This window comes from Dermacentor andersoni, chromosome 4 (genome assembly GCF_023375885.2).
Source record: "Dermacentor andersoni chromosome 4, qqDerAnde1_hic_scaffold, whole genome shotgun sequence".
Taxonomy (NCBI): Eukaryota; Metazoa; Arthropoda; class Arachnida; order Ixodida; family Ixodidae; genus Dermacentor; species Dermacentor andersoni.
The window spans coordinates 97,487,236-97,501,154 of NC_092817.1; the positions used below are offsets into that span (position 1 = coordinate 97,487,236).

General features: G+C 45.2%; 1 long non-coding RNA gene across 2 annotated transcripts in view; it reads left to right on the top strand.

The window, feature by feature from the left end:
* The first annotated feature begins 2,329 nt into the window (after positions 1-2,329).
* LOC140217116 (uncharacterized) overlaps positions 2,330-13,919 on the top strand; it is a 164,758-nt gene continuing 153,168 nt past the window's right edge. For both annotated transcript variants that reach the window (XR_011893620.1, XR_011893619.1), the window contains exon 1: positions 2,330-2,542. This is a non-coding gene — a long non-coding RNA (uncharacterized lncRNA). The remainder of the gene's footprint in view (positions 2,543-13,919) is intronic.

Consider the following 13,919-nt stretch of genomic DNA (forward strand, 5'->3'; position numbering starts at 1 on the left):
GTGCCACAGGGAGAGCACATATTGGTACGCATGCAAAGGAGAGACGCCGCGACATTCACAGCTAGCACCGCGAGGTCGACACACAAACGGAAAGGGCGCGAACGCGGACGCTACATTGATATCGACAGTGCTACGCCTGGTGTGCCCCAGGGAGAGCGCATATTGGTACATTGGTACACATGCGAAGAAGAGGCGCCGCGACATGCACAGCGAGCACCGCGAGGTCGACACACAAACGGAAAGGGTGCGGTCGCGGGCGCTACATTGATATCGACAGTGTTACGCCTGGTGTGCCACAGGGAGAGCGCATATTGGTACGCATGCGAAGAGGCGCCGCGACATGCACAGTGAGCAACGCGGGGTCGAAACACAAAGGTCGCGGACGCTACATCGATATCGACGGCGCTACGGCTGGTTTGCGACAGGGAGAGCACATATTGGTGCGCATGCTGTAAAGTTTTGGAATCGGGCATGAATTAGATGGTAGCTGGCCCATGCCGTCTTCCAACTCATTCAGGCTGAGGATGTTGTTGAAGTGAGAGACTTGTCCTCATCAAGAACGAGGAATAGGGGTTTATTTACAGTATCTACATGAGAACGTTGCAGTTCATCAGTCTAGCATGACTGCGAGAGAAAGCAGACTGAGGAGCCGCGCAACAGCTCCCTAAATACACTCTGTCCTCCTAGACCTCTAGGTGAGGGAAAACGTTCGACCAGAAATATCGTAGCCGAGCCGCCTTTGAGGGGGAGGGCTTACACACACACGTCCGCACAGGTTTCACTGCCCCCACCGAGGCGAGACGGTTTTCGCGGAACTGGGTCTTGCCCTAAGGAGGCGCCTCTTAATCACCGAGCTGATCCCCGCAGAGTGGCCGCCGTGGTTCTCCATTGTCTTGCGTTTCGAAAGGTGCGTGGGACGGTGCCGCCAAATACATTCCCTCAGGAACTCTCCCGCTCCCGACAGACCAGGTCGGTGATGGCGAGTTCACTAACAAAGCCTGGTTCGCCGACCTTGTCTCGGCATTCCGGCGACGAAGAGTTGCTGAATCGGTGTATTGTCCTCCTCACACAGTCAGTCGCCGCAGCAGACATCGTGATGGCAAGAGGGTGCGGAATGACGCCTTGTCCTTTCAAAGCAAGTCTCCGCAGTAGACCTAGTGGCTCCATTCGGCTGGAGACTGACGGTTGGATCCTAGAAAACGCCAACCCCGCTGCTGCAGCTGACTGGGAAAACTTTGCATGTCGGCACCTCTGCAAGCCGTTCCTAACATTGCGAAGAAGAGGCGCCGCGACATGCACAGTGAGCAACGCGGGGTCGAAACACAAACGGACAGGGCGCGAACGCGGTCGCGGACGCTACATTGATATCGACGGTGCTACGCCAGGTTTGCCACAGGGAGATCACATATTGGTACGCATGCGAAGACGCCGCGACATGCACAGTGGGTACCGCAGCGTCGAAGCACAAACGAAAAGGGCGCGAACCCGGTGATTCTCCACTTCCACGCGTCTTCCTCCTGCGGCACTCGTTTCTCTGGCGGCTTGAAACACAATCTTGCCTGTTGTAAAACGTGTAAAAGTTATGCAGGAGCCATTGAAGATGTTTCTGAGTGAATGAGCGAACGCTTCTCGAAAGCTATTCATTTTAATAAAAGAAAGATGCGCTTGAGGACGTATATTGCTGCAATGTGGATATTAGGTAACGTTAATTGTTTGTTTCACTGCATAATTCGGTAGAGAACAGAGTCGCTAACCAGAAAATCTGTAGCGCTAGTGTCTATACATACCTACAAGCTGATTCGTTGTATCTGTTTTGTATCCGGTGGCGCTTGCGCCGGCGTACAAGGCGACTGCACCGCCGCTGGACTGCTATCTAGCCATAGAAGAGAGAGAGAGAGGCAGAAGAGTGGGAAGGCTGACTTCACCGAGCACTCCATCCCAGTGCTTACACATCCATATGCCCCTAAGCTCTCACGCGACAGCGCGCACCCTTTGCATCGGCGCCTTTGTATCGTCGGTCAAAGTCCCATCACTGCAAAAGTTAGCGGAAGAGCGAAACAAACCTATACTTTACGGACAGCACGCGCCGAGCCGTTTCTTCCCGCTTTTCTTACGCGGCCCTGCCCTGCGGTGTCTTATCGCTTGTAGCGACTGCATAGCTACGCATGTCACGTTGACCGGCAAGACGAAAAAGGCGAATGGAAATAGAAGGCAGTTCCTTTAATGTTGTGGCGCATGCTCAGATGCAAGCTATCTCAGACCAGGCGTTATCGGCGTACAAACGTCACCCGTGCAGACCGAAGCGCGCTCGCTGACACTTGGTGGACGAGCGCCTTTCATTGCCGCGCGGTGGTCATTTCCGCCTCCTACCCTGTACGCAGGGTGGTAGGCACACTTTGCGTGAACAGCTAGTGAAGAAGTAAAGTTAGACCATTGTTGCAAAGGACGCGGAGTAAGGAGGATGCCAGTGAAGGAATGCCAGCACGGTGGAAAGGTACGAAACGACGTGTAGCTACAGCTGGCCACGCCAAATGCACTGCAAGTAAGTCCGCTCTCCTGCCTGTCTCACTCCGTGCTATTAGCTATTAGCACTGTTAGCGCACCCTTTGGGACGTTAAACCAAAATTATTGTTAAGAAGATTGGTGACTGCGACACGCTCGCAACTTCAGGAAAGCCGGCATGCCGACGATGTACAGCTCCGGTCAAGCGATGGAGTGCTGTGCTGCTGAACGAAGAAATGCATAGGGCACGTTTGGGCGTTCGAAAGAGCTCGAGGAAAGCCACACGAATCTAGTACGATGCCTTAAACATTAAGAATGATGTGAGATTATGCTTTCTTTTCTTTAAGGCACAAGGCTATACCAACATCACCCTAGGCAGCCGTGACAGAGGCTGTACACATACTCGTGTTCCTTGTTTATATCTTCTGGGAGCCTTTCCGCCTCATGAACCACGTTCAGCGCTCGCTGTACAGAGCACGCTGACACGATCAAGATCCTCACCCTTTTTCTGTTACTAGATGCCCCCAACTTTTTTTTTCTCTCTTCTGGACAATGATTCATGACAACGGACGCATTAGCTTGCTCCATTAACGGAGTACGTTGCTACGACGTTCCTATACCAAACGTTTTCGTAAAGGATGGCTTCCGTTTACGATATCGCTAACTTAAGACGACATTTGCTGCCAGTATATCCGCGGAACTGCCGCCGGCAGTAAATAGCCGTAGGACGATGTGATATACGTTATAGATTAGGTGTAATGGAAATTGATTTGTTGATCGGCTTGCAGTCGTCAGTTACGACCTAATGGCCCAAACCTAATTCTACTTGTGATATCTGCAGTTTGGCTGTAATCTGTCCGCCTTATGGCTGGCGTTAGCCGAAATAAGAAGTACTATATGGTTCTGGTCCGGAAGAAAAGAGCGAACGAAACGGAATGAGAACATGCACGAAAATGACGACGATATGGTACCCGCCGTGGTTGCTCAGTGGCTATGGTGTTGGGCTGCTGAACACGAGGTCGCGGGATCGAATCCCGGCCACGGCGTCCGCATTTCGATGGGGGCGAAATGCGAAAACACCCGCGTACTTAGATTTAGGTGCACGTTAAAGAACCCCAGGTGGTCGAAATTTCCGGAGTCCTCCACTACGGCGTGCCTCATAATCGGAAAGTGGTTTTGCCACGTAAAACGCAATAAAAAAAAACGACGATATGGTAAACATTTTTGGAGGTTCTATGGCAAAACCGGTGTCTCGGGTCAGTAAGTTGACGTTTACTCTAAAAACAAAACGAGTCCCAACTACTGATTTCGAGTTACGAGTGATTTGTGGTGCGTATGTCTGCTCGATAATGCTCGTAGTGGAACATTCTACATTGAGATTGAGAACATTGAGACTAATAGAAAGCAGTGTTTGTGTGTTGATTTGCCTGCAGTTCGAGTGTGTGCAATACCTTTCAGTAGGTTAGGCTTTTCACGTAAGGCAAGCACGACGGCTCGTACAAATATATTCGCGCGAGCACACTTTGCACACTTAAAAAAAGAAAAAGAGAGAGAAACGAAAAGAAACGGTATGCTGTTACTCTGCCCAGCTTATCAGGATAAACCCGCCTGAAGCTCTATGTGCAGTCATCACTGCCCCCGTTTTCTTTATTTCATACGTTGCTCTGTGACAATGCTTTATTTTAGATGAATACACTGCAAAAAATATTGGGAGAAAACGAAGAAAATTTATATTTTTTTGCAGAAAATTTATTTCGATGGAAACTACAGATATTGTTTCATTAGAAAAATGCTGAAAGGCACATTTTCTTTCTCGTTTAATTTTAACAGAATTAATCCTATAGGTATAGAGTAAAGTGATAAGTTAGACAAGAATATTACGGGCGAAATTAGTTTAGTTTGTCTCTTTACTATCCTGAATTAACATTTGTGTGCTGCTTCATCACGTGTAAGCAGTCAGATATCATTCGCGTCAGCCAGTTAATCTTAATTTATGAAAACATGCAGCTGCTCACCGGGCCAGTCGCCCCACTGAAATCGTGGCTGCGTAGAGATTATTTTTGCATGTGTCGCCGCAGTGCCGCGCCCCTTGTCCCTTCTGATGCGTTCGATGTAACGTGTACGATTTGTTACAAACACATCACTCCTGCCGACTGAATACCTCGTACTCCCTTGAAACTGCAGACAAGAGGGGAGTAGAGAGAGAGAAGGGAAGACGGAAAGGCAGGGAGGTTAACCAGACTGAGTCCAGTTTGCTACCCTACACGTGGGGAGGGGAATGGGGAGTGAAAGAGGGGAGTAAAAAGCTACTTCCATAAAGTAGCGAACATAAAGTAGCGAACTAAGAGGGGAGTAAAAAGCTACTTCCATAAAGTAGCGAACTTATGCAACTCTTCTTTCTCGTGAAATGACGTAGAAAAATCATCAACGTAATATGCTAGCGAAACTACGGGAAAAGTGACAAGCAGAAAACAGGAAGAGAGGTATGTCACTAAAGTTGTCATACTTTGCTGTTTTGTTTTGTGTTTTATTTCACGACAACATTTTGCAGGGTAGCATAAAACAACCTGGAGTTTCACTTGTGTTGTTTGTTAAGTTAAGTTTCGTGAATGAGCGGGCTGAATCCCAAGAAGAACATGATACCTGTCTCTCAACTCGGCGTCAAATGATTAACTTTGTGTTAAAGAACACAGAAGGGAAAAGGAAGAAGCGAGGACATAAAAAATAAAGACAGCGTTACATGGAAACTGGATTCGACCGAATTCAAGCGGTAACGGCAGCAGGCTTTTATTTTCCGCCGGCTGGAAGTGGCCCTCTTTGTTTGCAGGGTAATTAGACCGGGTAACAGCTGAACTTCTCGAAGCTGTAAGTGCTGTTTCTGCCTTTTTTTCTCTCTGTGGCGAGAAGGTTGTTTTTTTTCCCTTCTATGGTGATTGGACGTATTGTGGAAGGCAATGAGGTGTCGAGAGCGGTCTGTTTTCGACTTTCCAGACTGCACGAAATGAAGCATTGCCAATTACGAACACCAGACCGGTCTGGAGGAAACTCTATGAACGACGAAGGACTGTGGAAGGCAAGTGCGAAAATTGGGCGGGAAGGCTGTTGCCAGAAGAGTCGTGTTCGTTGGTGCAGTTTGAAGAGAGAAATTGCGTAGGAGGGAGCTCATGGCTTGTTTGATTTTGTTTTTGTTTGCTTCATCAGTTGTCGCGTGAGGGTTCTTAGCTCTTTCGTATAACAGAGTGAAGATAGGCACTGGTTGGGGGAGGGGGAGGAGGCAAATAGCATTACAATAAACCCTCATTATAGGGAACCTGCATATACTGGCTAACATCTATCAGAACTAGGATAATCTTTATTTATTACATATGGTATAATGAGTGCGTTTAGTTATGGAATATATACAAAAGAAGGCTCTCAAAGTCAGTGCGGTAAGAGGAGAGACATCCTGTTTATATAACTACAAGCAGGAAAAATCAAAATTGTTATTACAGCAGACGGCAAGTTGTTACTACATGATTGAAATGAGAGCGTAAATACACCATAAGCAATGGTGAAGAGAAACGCTGCTCCCGATTACACTCTCTCAGGGGTCCGTGTATCTTTCCACTGATATGTTGAAGAAACGGTTATATAAATGATTTACTTCTTTACTAGATCCGCAATGACGTGAATAGTTATGCCATTGGGGGCATAAATAACAACATGACAGGTAAATGAAAGAGGGCCCAAAGAACTTTGACTTCCTGACGATGACTGAGTAAACCATCATCGCACTCCCCGTGGTTTCAGCCACAGAGTTTTCTACAGCACGCCATTTCGCTAATTATATTTTGTGCGTGCAATGGCTGCCTTGAACCTTATTTTTTCAGGGTGGTCATCGTGCTTTCCTTTATCCCGATGCGCTCATGTTTGCGTGGCTCGACACAATTCTGACAAAACCAGAAGAAGACACTGTGCGGACAGCATTTAATTGAACACTTCAGAGCCAAGTATGCGTAATTTTCGTTTAAATAAAAAAAACACATTTATATTCTTTTCAACAAAAATCAATCGGCTGCGCTTTGGAAAAGTTATAACACCTTTTACACGGCACCTACAACCCTTTGCAAGCATTGGGTTCCAGCCAACACGGTGAAGGATAGACATGCAGGCAATCGTAGGATGCGTGTAGAAAACTTGCGGGCCGCGCGCGCTCTGTTTATTCGTGCTCTGCTTGTGCGCGCCCTGCTTATTCCAATCTCCTGACGTCAAACCTACGTAACCGCCAACGGAAGGATCTGGCGGTGACCCGCAGCGTGACCCGCAGCGTGACCCGCAGATACATACATACATACATACATACATACATACATACATACATACATACATACATACATACATACATACATACATACATACGTACGCACATACATACATACATAGAACCCGGAAAGTGCGTGAAGTAATCTAGGGAATGATAACGGCATTAAAAAAAATGAAACAGTACAGTAAATTTTCCATTTACTGTTTGAAAACCACATGCATGGACAAATGTCATTTCAGCGCAGGACGTGGTTGTTAGTGCTGCTGTGACCGATTCCATTGTTTTTTTACCCCATTTTAATGCGTTCTAATTCTTGGGGTACTTCGCATACTTTTCGGGGGCTATCTATCTAGCCGGTTGCTGCATGACGCGTTTTTCTGCTGTCGCACGCACCGGCGCGCGATGTATTTCGGAGGTCATGCTCAGGCTTAGCAGCGGCGGCGTTAGATGGCGCCGAGTGTTCTTAGGGAAGCTCGAAAGAGGAGTCCCGGTGTAGTACACGCCTCATACGTAACTTGTTTCAACGGTGGCAATATGTTATGTCGGTACATATTGATTCAGTGCTAACTCATTTCTGTCGACAGTCATCGAGAGATTGGTATTGCCGCAATGTCTTTTTAGCGCTCTTTCAAGTGATTCATATCTACACAGTGTATCTAGCTTGTGAGGCCCCTGTGTGGAAGGTCGCAGCGATGTCGAAGGAAGGTAACGTGTAGTCCATGTAAGAGTTACGGTGAAATCAAAGTGTCTATTATGGGTCACTGGTAGACACGAAGGAAAAAAAAAGAAACAAAGAAGAAAACACAGTTATGTACAGAATACTGTGTACACACCCACTACCACGAAGTGCTGGCTATCACTTAGGGCATTTGAACCTGTATGAAGCGTGTACTGATAAATCTTTCAGCTAGGCTTAAATTGCAGCGCAAATAATGCGTCAGTACATGGTACCAAATCAGAATGTATTACCCTCAAAATCAAGAGTACGCGGACACTTACAGGGACACTAAGGAGAAATACTAAATTAGTTTTGATGGCTTATCATTCCTTCAAACTCAATTTTAATAAATTTTGCGGTGATAGGCTGATTAGCAAACAAGAAAATGAGGGCCATTGCTCCATTAAAAACAAAAAAGAATAAAGAAGAAATGCGATCAAATCTTCGTTTTGATAAATCAGTGTGACGTCACGGATATCAAAGTATCTTCTCGTACTTGAGCCGAAGTGGCTCACAAAGTGGCAGTAAATATTGCAGAAACGTTTTAAGTTTTTAGCTTACTTAGAATACAATGTGGTCCACCTTTAGCGACTATTTTTTCGGCTTAGTAAAACATTTTCTTGCGCAACTTGGTTCATAATTACAACAAAAATTGCAACAACATTGTGTTTTGGGGGACATCGTAGAAGCGCAGTGCACAAATACAGGCGAACTTGATGTTCCCTTTAACGTCTCTTTGAAACGTTTAATATTGGCAGAGTTATGGGGTATCACGTTTGGGAAACATTGGTCGTATGTAAGGTGAATGGACAGAATATTTATATGCTGCTGGTTACATCGGGATAACAAGAAAACTTGACCGGTCAGGTTCGTGACATTGTAATCGGTCGTTGTTTTTTTTTCTTATTTTGCTTCGGCACCTTGCCATATGCTCATAGTACAATAACATTTCAATTTTTTCAATTTCTTTATAAAACGACATCGGCACTGATCTTTCTTAATAACGGGAATTATATAAAGGCATTATGAAAATATTGACTCAAACAAGGGCAGTATGCAGCTGGAAACGTGCATGATGGAGCAGTCTAAAACTGCTTTCATCACAGCTTCAGTTCACCGTCACAATCGCCTCAGTATTGCTGTCACGCTCAGTATTGCTGTCACTATAGTCACGGCCGCTGGATCCAGCGGCCGTGCCATAGTAAACGCTTTCTTTCCTACAGGCGTCCGTAGAATGGACTAATTTGGTGGTTCATTGAGAAAATTGGACAGAGTTGTCATTGCAGGGGATTTCATTCACATCATATCTCGTGGGGTTATCGCTCAGATACGAGTGGTGAGCTCCTGCGATAATGGCTATCATTAAAAATGTTCGCTGCTGTAATAGTGGCCGTAACACTTATGCGCCGAGATTCAAGGTCTGTGATCGGCCTAACTCATGCAGCTGCTGGAGTTAGCATGCCATCATGGACGTCTCTAGATAGTGGAACTTCCAGTGACCATCTTCCTTTAGTTTCTTTTCTATCATGCGTTCCCCGCAGAGAGTCAGTGATAAAATGATGAAATGTATCAACAGCGATGCATATAAATAGATTGTGCACTCTGTTATTAACTCATTAACTTCGCCTGATAACGCTGAGCGTGCGGAGAAGGTTCTAAAATGTCTTATTGGCACAACAGTGCAGTCTACATTTATTATGGGAGTTTCTACTAGAAGCAAGAAAGGTTCCCCGTGGTGGACTGAAGAATGCGAAAAGGCATATCGTCTTAGGAAAGCTGCGTGGAAGAGCCTTCTTCAATATCAAAGCCCCTAAATTGGATTAACTACAAATTCTTTGCTGAAAGCTAAGGATGACTATAACGCTAATGCAGACACTTGCTTATATGACCCCCCCCCCCCCCCGAAAAAAAAAATATAGAAAAGCCCTACACAGATTGATGGAGCACAACAAATCTTCTGCCAGCCACATTTTCAATTCCGCTGTATAGTGACCCCAGTGGAAGCTAAGACTAATCCTGATTGCATAGCACGTGACCTTGCGTTGCGATTTCAGGTACAGTGCTCAGTTGGGTTCAGAATGCCATCACAGCGCGATGACTTTGAAGAGGTGAACTCATCTGAACTTCTATCTATCGTAGCTTGTATGAGATCGGTAGCTCCGTGTTGGATTTCGGAGTAGTTGTTCTATTTGGTCCGCATATATAGATTTAGAAAACGAAATATGGTTACCTAAGAGAAGTTTCGAAGTTTCGGCCTTCGTAACAATAGATGTTACGAAAGCTTGTGAAAGCGCAGAGTTAACATTTTACTGAATAAACTTGCTGCCTTAAACCCTCCATCGCATATCATTGATTGTAGGCGGATGCCATTGCATTCTTTGCTTCCGATAAAAATGTTCACATGCTTCACCAAAAGTTCTAAGCGTATTTAAATCTTCTTATGGTCCGGCTGGATAATTCGCGCATGGTCCTTAACAATAACACAAGGACCTTTCTAGTATTCCTTTCGCATCAATCGGTTTCCTTATCCCTTGTGTATTAGAACCAACTGATTTTGCAGGTATAAGGTGCCTGGGAGTGACTTATGACCATGGCCTAGATTGGTGTCCTCGTATAAAAAACATTGTGAGAAAAGGTGGAATCGCTCTTGGTCGGTTGACAACAAAATGCAACAGGAAGTTTGATATACGTAGGAATACTTTACATTTATCGCGCTTATGTAAGACCTGCTCTTTAATTTGGTAGTGCGTTGATATCTGGCTCTCCAATTTGTAAGTTGCAACCTTTATGATAGAGAGACGGGGCCTTCGTCAGTGTCTTGGCGTCCCTAAGTATGTTGCGAACTCTGTGCTGTATCTAGAAGCAAACATACCAGATTTAGCGTCGAGGTTTCTGCTGCTAACAGCAAAAACTTTTCTTAGAGCATACGAACCCGTTCCCGGGACAAGTGACCCGGTGTTTGTCCCACAACCGGCACTGTTTCTTTATTGCATGTGGCCAAGATACAAGCTGCTTCAGGTAGTGTTCACGCAGAGACTTTTAGCAAAAATAAGCGTTTACCTGCGATCACTTCAGTGTGTCACTCCAATAGAGACATGTACAACTTGTAAGTTTGATTACGTCTTTACAAAGAATGCTAATTTCATAGCCAAACAAACACTAGTCGGAATCTTGAATGAGTCATCATCATCATCAGCCTATGTTATGGCAACTGCAGATCGAAGGCCTCTCTCTGCGATCTCCAATTACCTCTGTCCTGCGCCAACCGATTCCAACTTGCACTTGCGAATTTCCTAATTTCATCACCCCACCTAATATTCTGTCGTCCTAGACTACGCTTCCCTTCTCTTGGCACCCATTCTGTTACCCATATATACTACCGGTTATGTAACCTATGCATTACATGGCATGCCCAGCTCCAATTCTTTCTCTTAATGTCAATTAGAATACCGGCTGCCCCAGTTTGATCTCTGATTCACACCGCTCTCATCCTGTCTCTTAGCGTTACGCCTAACATTCTTAATTTATCTCTCGTTGCGCGGTTCTTAACTTGTTCTCGAGCTTCTTTGTCAATCTCCAAGTTTCTGCCCCATATGTTAGCACCGGTATAATGTAAATAATTGTACACATTTATTTTGAATGATAGTGGTAAGCTTCCAGTCAGGATCTGACAGTGTCTGCCGTATGCACTCCAACCCACATTTATCCTACTGTAATTTTCCTTCTCATGATCATGATCTCATGATCAGGGTCCCCTGTGAGTAATTGACCTAGGTAAACGTACTCCTTCACAGACTCTAGAGGCTGACTGGAGATCATGAACTCTTGTTCCCTTGCCAGGCTACTGAGCATTATCTTTGTCTTCCGCATATTATGTTTAACTCGACTCTTACACTTTCGTGATTAAGGTCCTCAATAATTTGCCGTAATTCGTCCTCAGTATGGCTTGACAGGACAATGTCATCTGCAAACCGAAGGTTGCTAAGATATTCGCAGTTGATCCTCACTCCCAAGCCTTCTCAGTTTAATAGCCTGAGCACTTCTTCCAAGCATGCAGTGAATAGCATTGGAGAGATTGTGTCTCTTTGCCTAAACCCTTTCTTTCTGTCTACTTTTCTTGTGGAGAATCAAGGTAGGTGTGCAATCTTTGTAGACATTTCCAAGATGTTTACGCAAGCCTCATGTACTCCTTGATTACGTAATGCCTCTAAAGCTGCTGGTATTTCTACTGAATGAAATGCCTTTCCGTAATCTATGAAATCCATATATAGAGACTGTTTGTACGCTGCGGATTTCTCGATTACCTGATTGATGACATGGATGTGATCCATCGTAGAGTATTCCTTCCTGAAGCCAGCCTGTTTTCTTGGTTGGCTGAAATGTTGCCCTTATTCTATTGGAAGTCATCTTGGTGAATATTTTATACAATGGTGGAAATTGGCATCCGTGGAGACTGCAATGTGGTGTTCACGGATGCCGCACAGAAAGATGAGAAGTCGTCGACAGAAATTTTATCTGAAACATTATTATCGAGCTTTGCTATCCGCCTTCCAGATTATGCTCCAATCTATGCGGCCGAATTCATGGCCATTCGCTTGGCGCTATACGAAATTCCAAACAATGTGTCGCGCATAATATTGCGCGCAAACTGCTTGTCAATCCTTACGTCGCTAGAAAGCACGAATAATTCACTACTGCTCTGGTCGCTGCATTTTTTTTCATTCCACGTCATGTTGAAGAAATTCGGTATTTGTGGATACATGCACATTGTGGACTAGCACTTAATGAGAGGCAGACAGCTTGGCAAATACAGGGCTTGGAGGGACGGTAGCTTTCTGCATACCCAGCCGTACCCTGCTGGCGGTGACGAGAACCTGAAGACGACAAGTCCCAGATAGAAAAAATGAGCTCCTCCTTGCCGCATCGGATTAAGGACATTTAGCATTCCCCTGGAATGTCCGATCGTGTCCCTCTCGGCAATGCGAAGTTTCAATTACCCTATTATGATATCGGATACCGCAATTAGATCTGTATATAAGTAAGTGTGGGTTCGCTCCATGGAACCTTTGTGCGTCATGTGGAGATATAGAATCACAGGACTATTTCCTCCTCTATTGCCGAAAGTATAATTCCGAAAGAAATACCTACTTAAATCAGCCCATATTTCGTGTGGGCGGCTTCCTCTCTTGGTGATCAATATTTTATCTTTTCTTGCAAGCATCCTTGGTCGAGCTGGCAAGGAAGTTTGTCAAATTGTATTTGAATATGTCATTGCTACAGGGATGCTAATGTTAAAGCGCCTTTTCCTCATTATTAACGCTAGATCGCATTATTTTCTTAATCTAGCATCTTCGTCAAAACTGGCATGACCACTTTTCAAGAAAAAAAAAGAAAATAACTTAAAATCACTATTATATATATATAGCTGGTACTGGTCAAAAGTTACCAGGAAAGAAGGAGTTAATATTATGTTTCCATTGCGAACAACGGCTCGTGGGTACGTGCCATAAGTTGAAGATAACAATTGCTTTTCATGGCCGCTGCGTATTGATGACACACCTGTACGCCTTCTCGCCAAGATCGTTGATTGCTGGTAGCATGATGGATTTCCTCGCGGAACTATATACCGCAGTACTCGATGTGGCAATCGTAGAATTTCATACAATGCTGCAGGAAACACTGCGGTGCAAATCGCTCGCGCTTGTGTTCGCTTCCTGGGATTATCAACCGTGAAATCTATATTGCTCATTGCTCGACTGAGCTGCACAAAAAGCGCGTCCGCCATATTTTTGTTGTTCTTCTTTCTTTTTTATTGAGTAGTTCTCTTCATCGAAGAACACGTCCTTCTTTTTTTTTTCCTTTTTGGGTGAAAGCCCGCGCGTATTAAAAAAAAAGAAAAAAAAGGAAATAGTGCAGAGAGTCGAAGTGGCATTTTGTTAGCGCCCTCATCACCAGTCGAGACAATGAAAGTTCTAACTCGTTTCACTTGCTTCAAGCACCTGTATGCCTCAACTTTATGCGCTTGAATACCACACAAGGCTTGCTTTATTTAACTGCATTTCTCTTTTTTTCCCTTAAGTCTAAAGGGCTGCTTTTGCGCGCCTGATGTTGGTGAGGCCGCCCTGGGTAATCAGAACATGTACAGAACCGTAGCGAGCAGTCGAAAACATGCAATTCATCGAGAGAGAAAATTACGCCGTGGGTTAGGAACACGTATAGGGGCTGTGGAAACATGGCTGTTTTCCATCCAAGCAGCCGGACATCCATCTTGACCACAAGGGAATGCCAGACCAGGGCTTAATAAGACGCGAGGCTTGTTACGTACGGTGTTTTCATCGCCAAGGGGCGAGATGACGGCTGTTGCAACGTTCGCAGCATGAAGGTAAGCATGAGGAA